This window comes from Rattus norvegicus, chromosome 2 (genome assembly GCF_036323735.1).
Source record: "Rattus norvegicus strain BN/NHsdMcwi chromosome 2, GRCr8, whole genome shotgun sequence".
In the NCBI taxonomy this organism is placed as follows: Eukaryota; Metazoa; Chordata; class Mammalia; order Rodentia; family Muridae; genus Rattus; species Rattus norvegicus.
Genome location: NC_086020.1, coordinates 222,004,077 through 222,022,145, shown reverse-complemented (window position 1 = coordinate 222,022,145; position 18,069 = coordinate 222,004,077).

The following is an 18,069-nucleotide window of genomic DNA, read 5'->3' as shown; positions in this document are numbered from 1 at the left end:
GGTCTTCCATGACGATAGCCCGTTAGGACCACAGCACAGTCAGCTGTCGTGATGGAGGGGGCTGGTGGACAGCCCTATCCATGAAGTGCAGTTTAGAAGCATGGTATGTCCCTAAATAAAAGGAGACAACAGGACCATGGGGAAAAGCGGGGGACTAATAGAGAAAAATCCAGGGTTCACGGAAGGAGACCCGATGATGGCAGGTTATCCAATGAGGTCCCTGGTTGTAGGAAGGTTGGATGACCCAGTCTGGAGGTATAAAAGTTCCTGCTTAGAGAAAAGTAGGACACTGATAGGCCAGGTAAGAAAAGGAAAGGGATGATGGGACTTCCAGCTACAGGACCCAGGAGGAGGAAGCAGTCCGATCCCTGGATTTGCTTCAGGCCTATCATCTACCTGAAGATGTCAGAGAACTTCCATTGTGTTTCTGCCTTTCGGAAGATGAATAAGTATCAGGCTTCTACAGAGGGAGTAGCAAAGCCAAAGTGGTTAGCGTCACAGAATGTCTCACAAGTCACTGGTTGGATGGGGTATAGGGAGGATATAGAGCCCTTTTGTCCCAGTTGTTTAGACTTAGCCAGTGAGGCTGGAGAATGAGGTGGAACCGGGGAGTGGTAAAGCATGAAATAGCCAACCATGACTAACCGCTGAGTTCAGCCTCAGTGAATTGACTCTGCAAACGGAGCTGTCATCCAGACACAGCTAGCCCAAGCCTTCCAGATGTGCTACATGTCACAACACAGGGCTGCAAATCCCTGCTTTGTCTCCAGGGCCATAATCAACTGTATCGGGGCGCAGCCTTTGGTACGGTTGGTTGACGTGGAATGGTAGCCTCCGGTGATGTTAGTTTTGATGAAAGCACAAGAGAGTACGCTCGTTATTTGTTGTGTTGTTGAGGGTGAATTTGTGGAGTTAAAAGGGCTTAACCACTGTTGTTGATTTTAATTCAAAGAACACGCTACAACAGAATCCAGATACCTGTTAGGATAGACCCAAATTCCTACTCTATTTCCATTATTACTTAAGATGAAACCCTTTGTGGGCCCGCAGTGCTGTGATGACTATAAGACTATTTGGTAATCGAAAAGAGCGTGGTGGGCTCGCTCTTCTGAGAAGACAGGGTTGCTGGGAGAAAAACATCAGAGACCGTTGCAGGTGGGAAAGGAAAATAATAAATTAGGTAGGGATTATATTAATTTACTGTCTACTTTTTTCTTTCTTTAACCACTAATCCCAGCCTTCTAAAGACATAAAGGAATCTGTTGGGATGCACTCAGTTTGTAGAGTACCTGCCTGCCATTCGTGGAGCCCTGAATTCAGTCATTACATCAAACCTGTAACCCCAGCAGCTAGGAGGTGTGGGCAGCAAGCTCAGGAATTCAATGCTATCCTCTCCTACATTGTGGGTACTGGAATACAAGTTGGAGACTCTCTCTCTCTGGAAAAAAGAAAGAAAGAAAGAAAGAAAGAAAGAAAGAAAGAAAGAAAGAAAGAAAGAAAGAAAGAAAGGGAAAGGAAAGGAAAAGAGAAGAAAAGAAAAGAAAAGAAAAGAAAAGAAAAGAAAAGAAAAGAAAAGAAAAGAAGAGAAAACCAGGTGGTGGTGGTACACACTTGGATCCCTGCACTTGAGAGGCAGAAGTCGGCAGATCTCTCTGTGAGCTTGAGGCCAGCATGGTTTATAGAGCTAGTTCCAGGACAGCCAAGGTTACACAAAGAAACCCTGTTTAATAGATAGATAGATAGATAGATAGATAGATAGATAGATAGATGATAGATAGGCAAATAAATAAGCAAATAAATATGTATTAAATATTAAGTAACAGTAATAAAAAGATATACCAAAGGCATTCCAACTTACTGCTTCTCCAATGAGCTCAAATACCCAAGTGGCACACTGATGGAAAATTTAACAAACATGATATTTTTGAAGATGGGTCATGTACTTTAGAAAATCCAAGTGTGTACATAAGCTATGTACTGGGGTAATGTATGGTGTAGACCAGGATTTCTCCACCCAGACACCAACGTCAAATTAGACTAGAGGACACCTGTTTAAGGAACTGTACTGTCACCTGCAGGACATCTCTTAGCATCGTTGGGCAACTCTCATTAGAGTAGAGAGCAAGCTGTCCCCTCCGTCCAGGTCATTAAACTTTGTCAAATGCCCTCAGGGAGACACAAGACAAAAACTGCATTCAGACTTAGTGGATTAAATCAACTATATCTCACGGAACTGACATTTCGGACAGAACACAGGGACGGTAGATGGTGGAGGAGCTCAAATGCCTTGACGTGAGGAGCTGGACCATGGCTAAGCATTTCCCTGCTCTTGTACATAGGCTTGCTACATATGTGTCTGGTTTGGGCCTCCTTTTAGTCTGTTCGGTCAGCGTTCTCATGTGGTTCTATGACACGATACAAGCTCCCAGTCTTGCAGGCTAGAGCTAGTGTCAGCCTGGTATCATTCCTGTTATTCTATTGGATGCAGTAGTCACAGGCTAGTTGAGGTCAAAGAGGGGGAAGTTTGCTTCCCTGTCAATGGAAGGAGGTTGTTTGTCACCTCACAGCCTGCCTTGGAGAAGCTCCTGAAAAATGCGCTTGACTGTAATGCCAACACAGAAGAAAGAGCTGAGACCTAAAATAGCAGAGGCTAGCATAGGTATACAGTAGCATGAGCCCACAAAAGCCAGTGTGAAAGGGGGTGTAGGGAGACAACTGAACAGCTCTACAATGGAAAACTGAGGTGAACTTGCTTGACCGCCTAATGTCTCTGAACATACTGAGAAGAAGCTAAACCTGTGAGAAGAGGGTTCGATAGTGAATTATTGGTAAGCAATTTAAAATGTAAAGCAGTAATGTTTTGAATCACTGTCTTAAAGAGAAATTTCACACTTGGTATTTTCAGGTATGAAATGACAGGGAGGAGTGAGGTAGTGTGCACTTTTTATACCAGCACTCTGGAGGCAGAGGCAGATGGAGTTCTGTGAGTTCAAGGCCAGTTTAGTCTACTTAAGAGAGCTGCAGGACAGCCAGAATGACAGAGGGAGAACCTGCCTTAAAAATTTAAAAAGAGGCAGGGAAGGATGTATGCAAAATTGTAGCAATACAGTTGATAATGTTATTATGGGGGAATAATTAAACTCATTTATGAACATAACAGAGGGGCTGCATTATCAACCAATGGCTATAGTGAGAGGTGGGTGGCTGGAAAATTACTAGGGGTGACCTAGTGCTAATGGTTGGGGTCTTGGCTGGGTGTCCCTTGGTTCTTGGCATATTAAGCAAAAAATGAACTAAAGGCACACACAGATTGCAAAATACCAAACATTCTTTATTACAAACAAAGCAATAGATCAGAAACACGCAGCTAAGAGTGACAACTGGCCTCATGAGTGAGGGGACTCTAGGGCCCCACTGGGTTTTTGGGGACTTTCTTTTCTGAGTTCAAGAGAGGAAGGGTTGGTCACTAGAGGTCATGATATGAATGAGACTGTCCCCATAAGCTCGTGTATTTGAACACTGGGTCCCAGTTGGTGATGCTGTTTGAGGAGATTTATAGTGGGCAGCATTGTTGGAGGAAGTATGTCACTGGCAGGCTGTTTTAGTCAGTGTTCTATTGCTGTGAAGAAACACCATGACCACAGCAATTCTTAGAAAGGAAAACATTTATTGGGGCTTACGTACAGGTTCAGAGGTTTAGTCCAGTGTCAGCATGGCTGGAGGCATGGTGACACACAAGCAGACATGGTGCTAGAGGAGCTGAAAGTTCTATATCTGGATCCAATGACAGCAGGAAGAGGCCTCTGGGTCTGGCTTGGGCATCTGAAACTTCAAAGCCCACCTCTAGTAACACCTCCTCCAACAAGGCCACACCTCCTCCAAACAAGACCACACCTCCTCCAAACAAGGCCACACCTCCTCCAACAAGGCCACACCTCCTCCAACAAGACCACACCTCCTAATCCCCCGTGAAGTAGCACCACTCTAATGACGAGGCATCCAAATATGTGGGGGCCACTTTTGTTTAAACCACAACACAGGCTTTGAGGGTTGAAAGACTCACTGTTCCCAGTTCACACTCTGATTAGCACTTGTAGTTCAAGACCAGACATGAGCTCTCAGCTTGTTGCTCCAGCTGCTATGCCTGTCCCCTGCTGCTGTGCTGTCCCCTCCGTATTGGTCTCCTCTCTGTGGAACCCTAATCCCAAATAAACTTTCTTCTGTAAGTTGCCTTGGTCATGGTGTTTTATCACAGCAACAAGAAGGTAACTAATATTCCAGGTGCATAGTTTAAGTGGTTCTTTAGTTTGATTGACAAGTTTGAATGACATAATGTCTTTATTCATTGTGCGTGTTCGTTCCCATAGTACTTCTGACTTTAATCACATGCAAGCCTAATTATGTATAGGCATAAGATGGTGAATAGGAGACTCTCCTAAAAGTTCACTTAGAGGACATAGCTTACCTTTTCTCACATGCAGCTAAAACCTGTTTAGGCTGTACAGGCCCTCCACCTTTGTAAACAGATATATTAGGAGTGTGAGTATTTGAATGGATATTATTCATATGTGAAAACTGTTTATGGAAGGGAGAACTTACTTTTTTGTTCAGAAAGGGGTATGCATGTAGCTTATCCTGATTGAGGTCATAAACATCTAATAGATTGCTAGGTGCATTTTTTGGACAGATGTGTTGTGCATAGCACTTACAGGTAAGGGTCTCAGACATTATTAGAAGAAGGTTTTGTGCGTAGGCCATCCCAAATAGAGTCTCCAGCTGCTAAACCATCCCCTATCCTTGCCTGCCTCCATTACGTATCAAGGGTTTGGGGAAAGGAATTTGACTCTACATCAAAGTGAGGGGAGAAGGAATTTGATACTGAGGATGAAGAGTGCTGGAGCTGGTAAGCTGGGTTAGCAGTATTCTTTACTAAAATTGGGTTGAAGGCCAAGGACGAGCCAAAGCAAGGACTAGCAAGAGAGTTCGAGGAAACTGACTAGTTTGGTCAAAGAAGACATCATTGTCAAATGAAATGTGATATGGATGACAGCTCTTTTTATTTACGATGCTAAGTATTATATTATTCCTTATGAATTATGTCATATGCAAACTAAGGTAATGAATTTTTGTTAAGACCAAAACAACAATAGCAGCAACAGCAACAACAAAACAGAAAATGAGAGAGCATTATAAACTTAACAGAATAAGTGGAGGAGAGGCTGTGAACAAAGACCTGAAAGGGGCCCCACACCTGCCCACAACCCACACACAGTGCTGGTGTACAAAGACTGCGTCTCTTACCATTAGCTTTTTTCTTGTTTCAACCAGGAGCTGCAGGAAGGCTGACTCATGCAATTCTCTCCTCCATTCATGGCCAGTCTTCTGTTGGTCCCTTGAACTCAACCATGACCAGCTCCTATAAACACTAAGAGGTATTCAATTGCAAACCAGGCTGGCGTTAAGTTGAACCATGGAAAGGTCTACATGGAATGCTAACGGTGGCTGCTCTAAAGAATGAAGGGCTCTCTCCTTACACTTTGCTATATATCTGTGTGTATGTTTGCCTCTGTCTATGTCTCTATACCTTCACGCTATACCTATAACTAAACCTATACATATACCCTATCCCTAGCCTCAGACTTATCCCTATCCCTAAACCTAAACCTGTCCCTGTGTACCATCTATATCCATCTGCCAACTGATAAGTCTTTTTTTTTTTTCGGAGCTGGGGACTGAACCCAGGGCCTTGTGCTTGCTAGGCAAGTGCTCTACCACTGAGCTAAATAAATCCCCAACCCCCAACTGATGAGTCTTATGCAACAAGTACGAATCAAGCACAGGGGCACATCTGGCGTTCATGTAACTGGAATAACTATTTTCTTTAAAGATCACAGATTGCTATGCAGAGATTGAGTTCTGAGGGCCAAGCATGGGAACAGGGAGACCCGCAAAACAGTTGATTCAGTTAGAGATTGGGATTAAAGGATAATCCCAATGAAGAGTATAAGAAACAGTCAGATCTGAGGTAGATTTTGCAGGGTAAGCCTGCTAGACATACTGAAGGTGCCCCCTGATTTTCATTGGGAGGTATAGGGAAGCTCCCATTCAACCCAAATAGAGAATTAATTGAAGCTACTTAGAGCATGGGGGACTTATGGGCAGCTACGCCACTGAGAAGTCCCACTCCTGGTCAGTTTCCTACTGTTTGATGCTTTAGGATTCTAAGATGTAGAAGGAGAGAGTGATGTTTAAAACCTCATGGTCTTTTGGGGTCCTTCCAGAGAGAATGCTAACAGCCCTGTAAACCATTACCGTGGACTTGAGTTTCTGCTGTATGGTCCTGTTTAGCTGTCGTCACCGCTGCTCCACTCCGTTATATGGTCATGTCAAACCTGAGGAAGTAACTACATTCCACATGGACTTGTGGGTTAGAAAGGAAGGATCCAAGGATGACCGTAGGTTCTAGTTGAATAACTAGGCAAATGCTAGTGTCCTTACTGAAGCTGAAAAGAGGAATTTGGAAGAGAAATCAAGAATTCTGGTGCATATCTTTAAAAAAAAACAAATTGCATGTGATAAACAGATTTATTATGTAAACTTTGAGTTTAGTGGAACTTATGACATAATTCAAAAACATCATTCTTGCTTGCAAAGGGAACATTCACTCAGAAGGAGGGCCTTATATATATAGCCTTAGAGTAAGTCTTCAGAAGAATGCTCAAAAATTCAGTAATTGAGCAAGAAACGACATCCCGAAGAGAGATACAAAGGCCTTCAATGGTCAGAAGAACATTGTGAGGAAACAAAAACATTGGAAGAATGAAGGAGTGGTTTCTCTTTAAGACAGAGAGACCGATGGCCATTGCAGTTAGCTAGCTGGGTGAGTGTAAGGCTTGAGAAAGTAAAAGCTATAGATGAGGGTTCTTAGAAGAACAGGATGTGAATATGCAAATAAACGGTAACGTAATAGGAAGAAAGAACCAAGGATTGCTTTAGGGAAACAGGGTCTACATCGCTCTTGGTCTGAAGGAGGTAATAGAATAGTAGGCTGCTCTGAGGAGCCTGGCATGACCCTGAGACAGGCCAATGTGATGTTCCTCTGCCTGTGAGAAGATACCTGTCTTGGTTATGACTTAGCCTTCAAAATGAGCCAAGTCACGTGGTAAGTGTAAAGCACTAAGAGTGTGTGTGTCATTAGCAATTGATAGGCCTGGCTTCTGCCCCACCAGCCTGTGGACCATTAACGAACCCATGAACCTGCATTGACTTTGCCTGGCTCCCTGGGACAGAATTGTAACTGCGGGGAGGGAGGCTGGGCTAGGGAGCCTGCTTTACTGACCTTAGCTAGAAGAAAGTCAGTCTATTCTTGGAGGACCCTATCACTGGATGGGCCTTTGCAGAAATAAAACATCCCAGGTTTTGGTCTTCAGGGACAGCCAACAGTGCTCTGTTGTAGTGAGCTCCCGTAGAGCCAACTTTCTTCAGACCACTCACAAGAGCTAGAAATAGCTGATGGACAAAGAAACAGAAGCTGGGGAGGGACCATGTTGGCCTTGGAGACGCTGTGACCTCTGACACATTGGCTGTATACAAATACTGAAAACAAGACAGGGCTTTGCAGATCCTTCCTTCCTTTTCTTTTCTCCTTACAATAAAATGTTTCCATTTTTTTTCTCTGACCTATTTTCAGTTCTAATTATGAGTGATGTTTAGATTTTCAGCAATGTGTAAGGAATATATTTTACTCTGATTACTGAATTACTGGCACCTAGAAGGGTGTGATAAGTGTTTCTTTCTTTTCTTTTCTTTTTTTCTTTTTTTGTATTCAATTAAATAGGTGAAATGCTTTATACCACATAGACCAAGAGCTAATGGAGTTAGGAGTCAGGGCTGCTTACTACTACATTGGATGTCTGTCACCTACTAGGCTTTCTTGGGATGATGCAGTTTCATTGAGGTATACCCTATTGGCCATAAAAGCCTCCCATTTTGGGGGTGGGGATTTAGCTCAGTGGTAGAGTGCTTGCCTAGCAAGCGCAAGGCCCTGGGTTTGGTCCCCAGCTCCGGAAAAAAAGAAAAAAGAGAGAGAGAAAAGTCTCCCATTTTAACTGTACAGTTCAATGGTTGTTTTGAGAAAATTTATGAGTTTTGTAACTATTACCAAAATCCAGTATTAAAATGTTTCCATCGGTATTGGTCAGTGTCCTCTCTTTCTCTCCCCCAACCCTCTGACTCTGTATCTTTCTTGCATTGATGGGCGTGTGTGTGTGTGTGTGTGTGTGTGTGTGTGTGTGTGTGTGTGTGTGCTGTCCTTCCAGATACACTAATGCAAATGGTGACACAAAGCTTGTGGGATAACCATCAAGTATTTTATTAAGGCTCACTCCATGAGTTAGAACCCATATGAAATACTGCGTGGGTGGTCAAGAACATAAGACTAGATAGCTCAGAGACCGAATGCTACCATTCTACTGAAGGAATACACAATAAAATGACTCAACTGTCATCAGAGCGGCTTCATCCTGCAGCAGACAGGAACAAACGCAGAGACCCACAGCCAGGCAATAGAGTGAGAGACCTTGGAACACTGAGCCCTAAGTGGGATGTCTCCATCAAATCCCTCCCCTCACAGGGGAACCATTCAGGAGGTAGAAAGAGTGTAAGAGAAGGATGGAGAACACCAGGGAAACAAGGTCTTCTGAACACAGCAGAACTGATGCACGCATGAACTCACAGAGGCTGGAGCAGTATGGACAGGGCCTGAACCGGTCTGAACCAGATAACGTCCTAGAGCTGGACACAAGCCGCTATCCCTAACCTAGAAACTGTTCCAACTGATAACCACTTAGAAATGAAATATTAGTTTTCTCCAAGGTAGTCTCACTGGAAGGAGGTAAGGAAAAGAAAATAAAGCTTATTTATTATTAGCCCAAAAGCTCAGAATACCCAAGATACAATTCACAGACCATATGAAGCTCAAGAAGAAGGAAGACCAAAGTGTGGATGCTTCAGTCCTTCTTAGAAAGGAGAACAAAATACTCACAGGAGGAAATACAGAGACAGAGTGGAGCAGGCACTGAAGAAAAGGCCATCCAGACACTGCCCCACCTGGGCATCCATCCCATATGCAGCCACCAAACCCAGTCGCTATTGCTGATGCCAAGAAGTGCTTGTTGACAGGAGCCTGATATGGGTGTCTCCTGAGAGGCCGTGCCAGAGCCTTACCGATACAGATTAAGATGCTTGCAGCTAATCATCAGACTGAGCACAGGGACCCCAAAGGAGGAGTTAGAAAAAGGGCTGAAGAAGCTGAAGGGGTTTGCAACCCCATAGGAAGACCAATAATATCAACCAACCAGACCCCCCGCCCCAGAGCTCAGGGGGACTAAACCACCAACCAATGAGCACACATGGGGGGACCCACGACTCCTGTGAAGGCTTGTTTCCCCAGTGTAGGGGAATGCCAAGGCATTGAGATGGGAGTGGGTGGGTAGGAGTGGGAGCTTCCTCACAGAAGCAGGGGGAAGGAGGATTGGAGAGGGGAGAAAGTGGATAACATTTGGAATGTGAATACATAAAATACCCAATAAAAAGTAAAAAAAAAAATATATAAAAAAGAAAAATAAAATAAGCTTAATATGAAAATCTACAATGGTTTTCCAGGGTATTAAGACACATTCTCCTGAGAAAGGAAAATAGTAAAAGTCAAGATTAAAGTCTTAAACAACAAAGGAAGGGCCAGTCTCCAGCTGGGCAGAGAGCAACACTGAAGAAAGCAGGTTCGCAGCAGACAGAGTGCCAAACAGTTGAAGCCTGGTGTGGAGACACCCGGAAGAAACCGCCGTGACACAATGCAGCCGGGCCTCCAAACCAACCCATAGAGAAACTGTCCCAAGTCCCTTTTTAGAGCCAGTAAAACTAAGACTGAGACTGCCTCCTGGGAGTTTAAATATCTGTGGCCACAGAAGCAAAATGTCAGGTCAGACCACCCAAGGTTTCCAAACTGGTATTCACTCTGGTTAAGGGGCCAGGTCTTCCAACAGGACAGGCCACTCTGAAAATAGGGATGCGGCGCAGAGGGGAGCAGGCAGGTCGTGGGCATCCCTGGAAGCAGTGCAAGGCTTTGACAGGGATGTGGCAGTAGGGACTGCGCATAGCTGCAGAGGGCCGTGTGCAAAGCAAGATGGCGTCACGCTGTGCTGTTCTTCACTGAACCCCAGTGGGCAGTGGCAGGAATGCCAAGCCATTGCTCTCACACTGGAGAAGTACAGTTTAGACACTTCAAACTCATCGAGCAAGTGTTGTTCCTGTGTCCTGGGGCTAGTCCATCTGTCTAGACTGTTCTGTTTAATGAGTATGGGAGGGTCCCCCCTACCCCGCATATACATCTGTGTACCATATCATGGCGTTCCCAGGCAGGCCTCTGGGACTCTTAAAGATGGTTCTGTTCTACCATGTGGGTGCTGGGAATCAAACCCAGGTCCTCTGGAAGAGCAGCCTGTGCTCTTACACTACTGAGCCATCTCTCTAGCTCTGGTGTGTTCTTTTTTGATCAACTTCATTCCTCTAGTATGAGCTAAAATCTGTCCCATCAGGGGCCATCCTGAGTTAAAGTCCTTCCTTGGGACATGGTATTCTATGCTCTACTCCTTGTGTAGTCTAACACGGTGTTCTGTGTTTTACCTTGAAAGTGCTACAATTCCTTCAAGTCTAACACCCTTCTCAACATCTGTAAAAGGGAATCTTACAGTCAATAGTTTATCAGAGTTTAATTGGCCACAGTCTCTCTATGAAATGTAAAAGTAACACTAGTGAGCATCTTGTAGCATCTCTGATCAGTGGGAAGATCTGTCACACTGACTGTTTCTTATCACTTATCTACTCTGTGACGATATAGGCTTCTTGAGAGCCAAGACCTCATGTGACCTGTATTCCCACATGGAGTACGATATCTGGAGTACCTTATATGATCAGTAAGAACGATCAAGTGACTCATTACCTCATAACAGGGTCGCCAGCTCACCGAACTTCTGGGCTGCCCGATTCGTAAGCACCATATCTTGTTCTGAAGCGCTGGTTTTAAGCAGGCACTTCTGTAAACACAGGGCACTATTATCTATCCAAACAGAATGACGAAATTGGTCATATTATATGTTTCTCAGAAAAAAAATCACATTTAATGGGGAGATATTAAGAGAAAGTATTCTCAAAGCATCTCAGTGTGGTGCCTGGGCTTTCTGATAAATCTGCTATTTTTACACAGGAAGAAAAGACCACAGGTCATGAGTTGTGACCAGTTTCCCTTGCTAATACTAAAGTTAGTCCTGATGCCGTATTTATACTCTCTCAATCTATTAGCACAGAGGAAATAGATTTGGCCTTATGTATTCATTTGGTCCTGACTCAAATAAGTTCAATCTTGGCTAAAATAATTGTGAAATTAGTAAATAGTTCTGGAATGTAGTTGCAGACATAACTGGACTGTGATGAACGGGTCACCATTTTGAAAGGTTCCCTCTGAATGAAGGGTCTTACAGCTGACATAAAGCTCTGAATGAATCTCATTATTACAAAAGCCCTCAATGGTGAGAATTTAAGAAGGGAATTATGCAAACATGAGAAAAATGGGCTATCATTGCCTGTTGTGGTAAAAATAAAAAAAGCAATGGAACCAGTTCCCTCGAGTACCCTGGCGGTCACTAGCTGGCTCCAACAGGCCATTGGAACTAGCATCTCAGATTAGTATCTCTCCTGGTGACTCTCTGCTAGCCTTGAACTCTCTGGTTCCAGCTACCCGGTAAAATCAGGGCTCTAGGAGTCTAGCAGCGACTGGTCTATTGCAGCTCCCTATCACAGACTCTGCCCACGCTCTTAGCAACCCCACCCCCACCCCGCAGTTAAAGTATAAACTCCCAACTACCCAGTGAAATCAAGACTCAACAAACTGTAACCCAACAATCAGATTTATATGTTAGATTCTCAATCCACAATACATCCGTATAGTAAACTTACAACCAATTGATAAGAATATAAACCACCCACCTAGATAAGATCAATTTGCCTACAGAAATCCATCCCAGTTACCTTGGCAATTCAAGACCACCCAGATCTGGGTCATTCTTCCCTGTCCGTCGCCATCTTGATTCTTCCTTTCTTTTCCTTCTCTCCTGCCTTACAAAAGCTTTGTCCTGCCTTAATATTTTACTGCCCAATCATGACTTTGACCTAACTTGTCTGCCCTTACCTGTGTAATGACATCAACTTACAATAGCCTGTGCTTTATTTCTGGGCATTTTAAATAAAGTGGAGATGAGAATAAACTCATCTCATGTTCAGGACACCCGCCTCCTAGGTCACATTAGAGAATGGGGCTGTGGGTTTGCGACTCAGTGGTGGAACACTTGACTGGCACGTGCAAAGCCTGTGCCCAATCCCTGGTACCACAGAATGGATGGGTTCTGCAGTGCTTTGGAACGAAGCACAGTGGAGTCACTTCTGGTCATAGTGAAGGTGTCACAATGCCCTGGACCTTCATTCTGCCACTGCTGGTCTGATTTGTCAGTGTCCCACAGAATGAGCATCTCCTGAATAGCACCTTCCCAACACTGCTGGCCAGCACCAACCTCTCCTTCCGTCTTCTGCACAGTTCTAATACTTCAGTCCTATTTCTGTTGGGGTAGCTACACCGTGTATTTACATTTCTTTGCCTACCCTCAGAGCCGTGATCCGAGAGCCAAGAATGCTTTCATTCTTCTTTAGGTCTAGCATATGGAAGGCACCTCTGTCACTTGCCATCTCAAATTGAGTTGCCTTCTGAGTCCTGCCTTGGCTTCGGTTCATTTCGCCTAAAGTAGGCGTTGGTTTGCAACAGCTGCTTTGTTGGGCTATTCCATGCTGAGGCTCAAACCCAGAACAATGCATAACTCTGAGTTGTACCCTTGGCCCTTGTAAAGTTCTTCTTCTTTTTTTTAATGTACTAAAATTGTAGGTTAGAAAAAATGTTTCATCTTAAACCCTTTTGGGTTTTGTTATTGTTGATGGTTTTTGTTTATGTTTGTTTGTTTTCAGGAGAGGAAGGTTTGCAGGGTCTCTTCATGCAGTTCTGGCTGGTTCTCTTGGAACTATCTAGATCTGACTGGCCTCAAACTCACAGAGCTCCACCTGCCCCCGCCTCCTGAGTGCTGGGATGAAAAATGAGAATCACCACCTCCTCTAGGGTCTTCAGTGTAACCTAGAACAAAGGGCGAGATTGAACACAACCTCAGTTGAAAGACTGAACACAAACTCAATTGGGAAAAAAATGCCTCTGGCAGTTCAGACCAAATTCAGGTTCTAAGGGGAGGTTGGCTCCAGCTTCTTTGGGCCCTTCTAAGAGGGGTTCCTACAGGTCCTAAAAAGGAAAGTTAATTTTTGGTTCTGAGAGCTGAGGCCAGTACTCTACAGATTATACACCCATTAGTGTCAATCATATCGAACAGGCTAAGCTTGGCTCTAATGCTCATTCCCCAGGTGATGCTGGACTGCAGACCCATCTAGAGATAGAACCCATGTCCTTCCAGTTGCTGGGTAACCACTCCGTCACTGAGCTGTGTTGTTCCCTATCTGCTTAAAGTCTATTGATCATCAACTCACTGATCTCTAAAATGAGAAATCCGATATTAAAGTTTTGCCCCATGGATTCGTGTGAAAACTAGAAAATAAAAGGCTTCCTCAGGCTGGAGAAATGGCTCAGTGGTCCAGAGCACTGACTACTCTTCCAGAGGTCCTGAGTTCAATTCCCAGTCACTACATGGTGGCTCACAACCATCTGTAATGGATGCCCTCTTCTGGTGTGTCTTAAGAGAGAGACTAAGTCTAACAGAGCATCGAGTACTAAGTCTAAAGAAAATGGCAAGCAAGATCTTGATACCTGGTGGGAACCTGACCTTGGCCACTCTTTCAAATAGTACTCCTAGCTGATGGAGGCTTGGCTGAAGATCCTGGTGGGCAACCGTATGTGCAGAAGAAGACATAGGACAGAGGGTGTGGTGTGTTGAGAAAACCCCAGAGAAAAATGGGACCTCACACAGGAGAGTTGACAATGTGATCACAGAAAACAAGCCGGGAATTCTGCATACCCTCAGCACCCAACCGCCTTTCTCACAGCTTTCAAGCAGCAGCCAATCATTCATAATCTGAAACTCTGTTTTAAAAGTTTCTAGTTTAGGGGCTGGGGATTTAGCTCAGTGGTAGAGCGCTTACCTAGGAAGCGCAAGGCCCTGGGTTCGGTCCCCAGCTCCAAAAAAAAAATAAATAAATAAAAATAAAAAAAAAATAAATAAATAAAAGTTTCTAGTTTAGCAATTTCTCGTCGCAAGGCACCTGACCGGAGGCAGGCTTTCAGCCTTACGGGTACACAATGCCTGAATTGTTATGCTGTCCACTTAAGGTATTCCCTTAGCAAAGCCATCCAGTTAGATTATTGGACATTGCTTAGCCACACCAATTGGCCTTTTGACTTCCTGGCCATCTGCTCTGGCATTGCTCAGTCAAAGACCAAAATTAATTTTGGAGTCACTTTTCGTAAAATCTGAAATCTGAAAGTTCAGCCCTAACCACCTCACAAAATGGGGAGCCTTGTTCCTGACCTCGTTAACAAAAGGCTCTCCTTCCAACTCACACCAACCTGGGGGAGGAAATGAACCAGACCGCCCAAATGACGACAGAAAGGAATGAAATAACCCTTCCTCCGGACAATGCCTTTTCCTGTCTCTGCAAGCTCCTCCTATTCCCACACTGGTTTGTACATCCGTTTCTCGACCAGGATCCCTGTTCACATCAAAGTGCCCCTCCTCGGGCTTCATGAAGGGAGGCACAGCCCCAGCATCTACAGGAAAGCATTTCATCCCAGAGGAAAGAAGAAAACCATGTATTTGGTTTCTATAAAATGACAAGCCTCTTGCCTTGTTTTTCATTGTACTCCTAAGCAGTATAGACTAGCCCCCAGCTTCCAGAAGCCAAACCTTTAACTCCTACACTCTATAGTTTTAGTTTAAGCTAAAAGCATTTAAAAAAAAAAACCCTCTAGCCATACTGTCTTCTTTAATGATGTTGAATGCCTGGGTCAGGGAAAGTTTGGGTAGATTATATGAATCCTTTTTAATTCAAAAACACAGAAAAGCACATAAGCCAGACAGATATTTGAGGAAGAGAGGTCAAAATTCCAGGCATTCCATCACCAACTTGGCCACTGGGACCCTTCTTGGGAGGTCTAGGTTAAATCCAGTTTTGAACATCTAACTGCTATTGGTGATGGTATAGAATGAGAATGTTCCCAAAGCTGCCCTTTGTGTCATCATCAAAAGCTTGATTTCAGGACCAACATATGGTATGCACGGCAGGCATTTAGAGAGGCATGCCCCTGCCGTTCTGCAGCCTCTGATTTAAATGGTACAGATACCCCGTGGGATAAACATGTCCTTGGATTCGAGAGAGATATATCTGACAGTATTTCTTAATGTACTGTGGAGTGGTAATATAGACAAGATTTTAGTTATAGCTATACAGAAATATGCAGAATAAGCATAGTTGAACCATTTGGAAGAACAGTCCATCTTGGGGTGAGAGGTGTTGATCAAAAAAGAGTAGGTATCAATCAGTTAATAAAAAAAAATAGAGCAATCTGTCATGGTGCATGCCTTTAATCCCAGCACTCAGGAGACAGTATTTGAGACCAGCCCAGATTATAGATCAAGTTCTAGGACAGCCAAAGTGACACAAAGAAACCAAACCAAAACAAAACAAAAAACAAAATAAAAAAAAGTTAAAAAATATACTATTTTAAAGTTATCCGTTCATTGATTTATTTGCTTGTTTATTCACAACTTAGCGACTGCTTCTTGGATGCCCAGGTACGCGCCGACACACTAAAAAGAAGTACGTTTTTTCATGCTTCTTGAAATTCAGACTCTTGGGAGTCAAGAATGGCACAAGGAGAAGACAGCCTGGGAGGAAGGAGGTCATTCCAGTCCAGCATACTCCATGTCCATTTGGAAGTAGCTATAATCCACAGGACACTCAGATTTGGGGGTGATCAGCCTCAGGCGAAACCACATCCCTAATTTACTCTGATTAACTTCAGGATAGGCCTTCATACCCTTTTCTCCTTCATATTCTGAGGGATATGGGGAAATTTCTTCTAGAAATTAGGAAAACAGTTCTTTGCTTAAAGTAAATACTTAACGCCATATCTTTGCACTGGGGAATAGGGATGGTCATAAGAAATCAGCTCATCATGAGGCCTATGTGAACACATTGTGCTGTGGAAGGAGAGAGAGAGAGAGAGAGAGAGAGAGAGAGAGAGAGAGAGAGAGAGAGAGAGGAATAAAGGGGAGAGGGAGGGAGGAAAGGAGTAAGAAGCAAGGGCTGTAGGCATAAATTTTTTTGCAACCTACTTTTTATAAGGGTTCAGGGTTTTTATAAGGGCCTCTTCTCTACTCCACCACCCACAGAGGTAGAGGAGGAGAAAAGTTAATAGGGTGTGGGGGAAGTGGACCTGCTCAGCAATAGTTCTTTGGGGCGTGAGCTTGATCTTCTCGGGCCGCAGTTCAGTCCTATGGCAAACACCAAATAAGGTTCAGCAGCTGCAGACCAGTCATCTGGGCAGGCAGACACCAAGTGCGAACCAGCAGCTACAGTCCAGCCCTCTCAGCAGGCAGACACCAGGCAGCTGTAGTTCAACCCCAAAGAAACCGTCAGGCTCGCCAACTGTCCTAAGGCAAGGCCAGGGAATCAGCAAGCTGCTGCAGGAACCCCGCGAACAGTTCTTAGGCATCATCACAAGTTGAGCTCAACAACGCTATTAAGGCAAACCAATACACGTGTGTCGGTAGCGAAGAACAGTGACGCAGAACAAGTCAAACCAAGGCTCAGCGCTCATCTCCTACCCTGTGAGGTCATATGTATACTCCTTCACTACGTATCCTTTCACGTGTCTGCTGTAGCCAAACATCCTTTCACCTGGGTCGGCTTCAGGAAAACAGTCTCTCGTGTGTCTGCTTTACCTGTGTGCCCCAGCCAAACATCATTTGGCATAACTAACTTCCCAAAGAACTAGAAGATTCCACTTCAGAGGACAGACAGGTAGAAGAGACCATTCCTCTCTGTTCCAGTCACCATTGTCACAGAGAAAACCCCCTTCTCTGTATGCACAAGAAACAGTATTTTAAAATAGATTGTGTAGGGAAGGAGATAACAGTCTCAAGTGATAGCATATGCAGAGCACACCGCTCACCGAGAGGAGGGAGGACATGAAGTCAGCACGGAAAGTGGCCCGTTAACGCCACTGTCATATCAACTTTATCTCATACCACCCTCCACGTCGTGCCAGGAACATGGTGACAGTTGTCATCACAGAGATGAGAAAACAATGGCTCATCAAGCTAGAGTCACCTGTCTGGAGTCACAGCACCAATAAGTAGGAAAGCCAGGCGCTTCATCCAGCTGCTGTGAGTCACAGCTGGGGTGTGGCCTCCCTCCAATCTGTGATCAGAACTGCAGAGGGAGACGCTGCATGTGAGACTCCTGGATAATGGAGGACAGTTGTCCCCTCTGTTGCTTGGGTCTGGTCAGGCTCCACAGTGAGGCAGCAGAGCATCACTGCTTGATTCTGCACTGTCTGCCCTATAAACCATCTTTTGTTTTTCCCAAATAATTTACTTTTTATTCACTTTGCATCCGAACACAGTCCCCTCCCTCCTCTCCTTCCAGTCCCATCTTTTTTTTTTTTTTTTGCATTTTTCCATCTTTATTAACTTGAGTGTTTCTTATTTACATTTCAATTGTTATTCCCCTTTCCTGGTTTCCAGGTCAACATCCCCCTAGCCCCTCCCCCTTCCCTTCTATATGGGTGTTCCCCTCCCCATCCTCCCCCCATTACCGCCCTCCCCCCAACAATCCCATTCACTGGGGATTCAGTCTTGGCAGGACCAAGGGCTTCCCCTTCCACTGGTGCTCTTACTAGGCTATTCATTGCTACCTATGAGGTTGGAGCCCAGGGTCGGCGCATGCGCAGTCTTTGGGCAGTGGCTT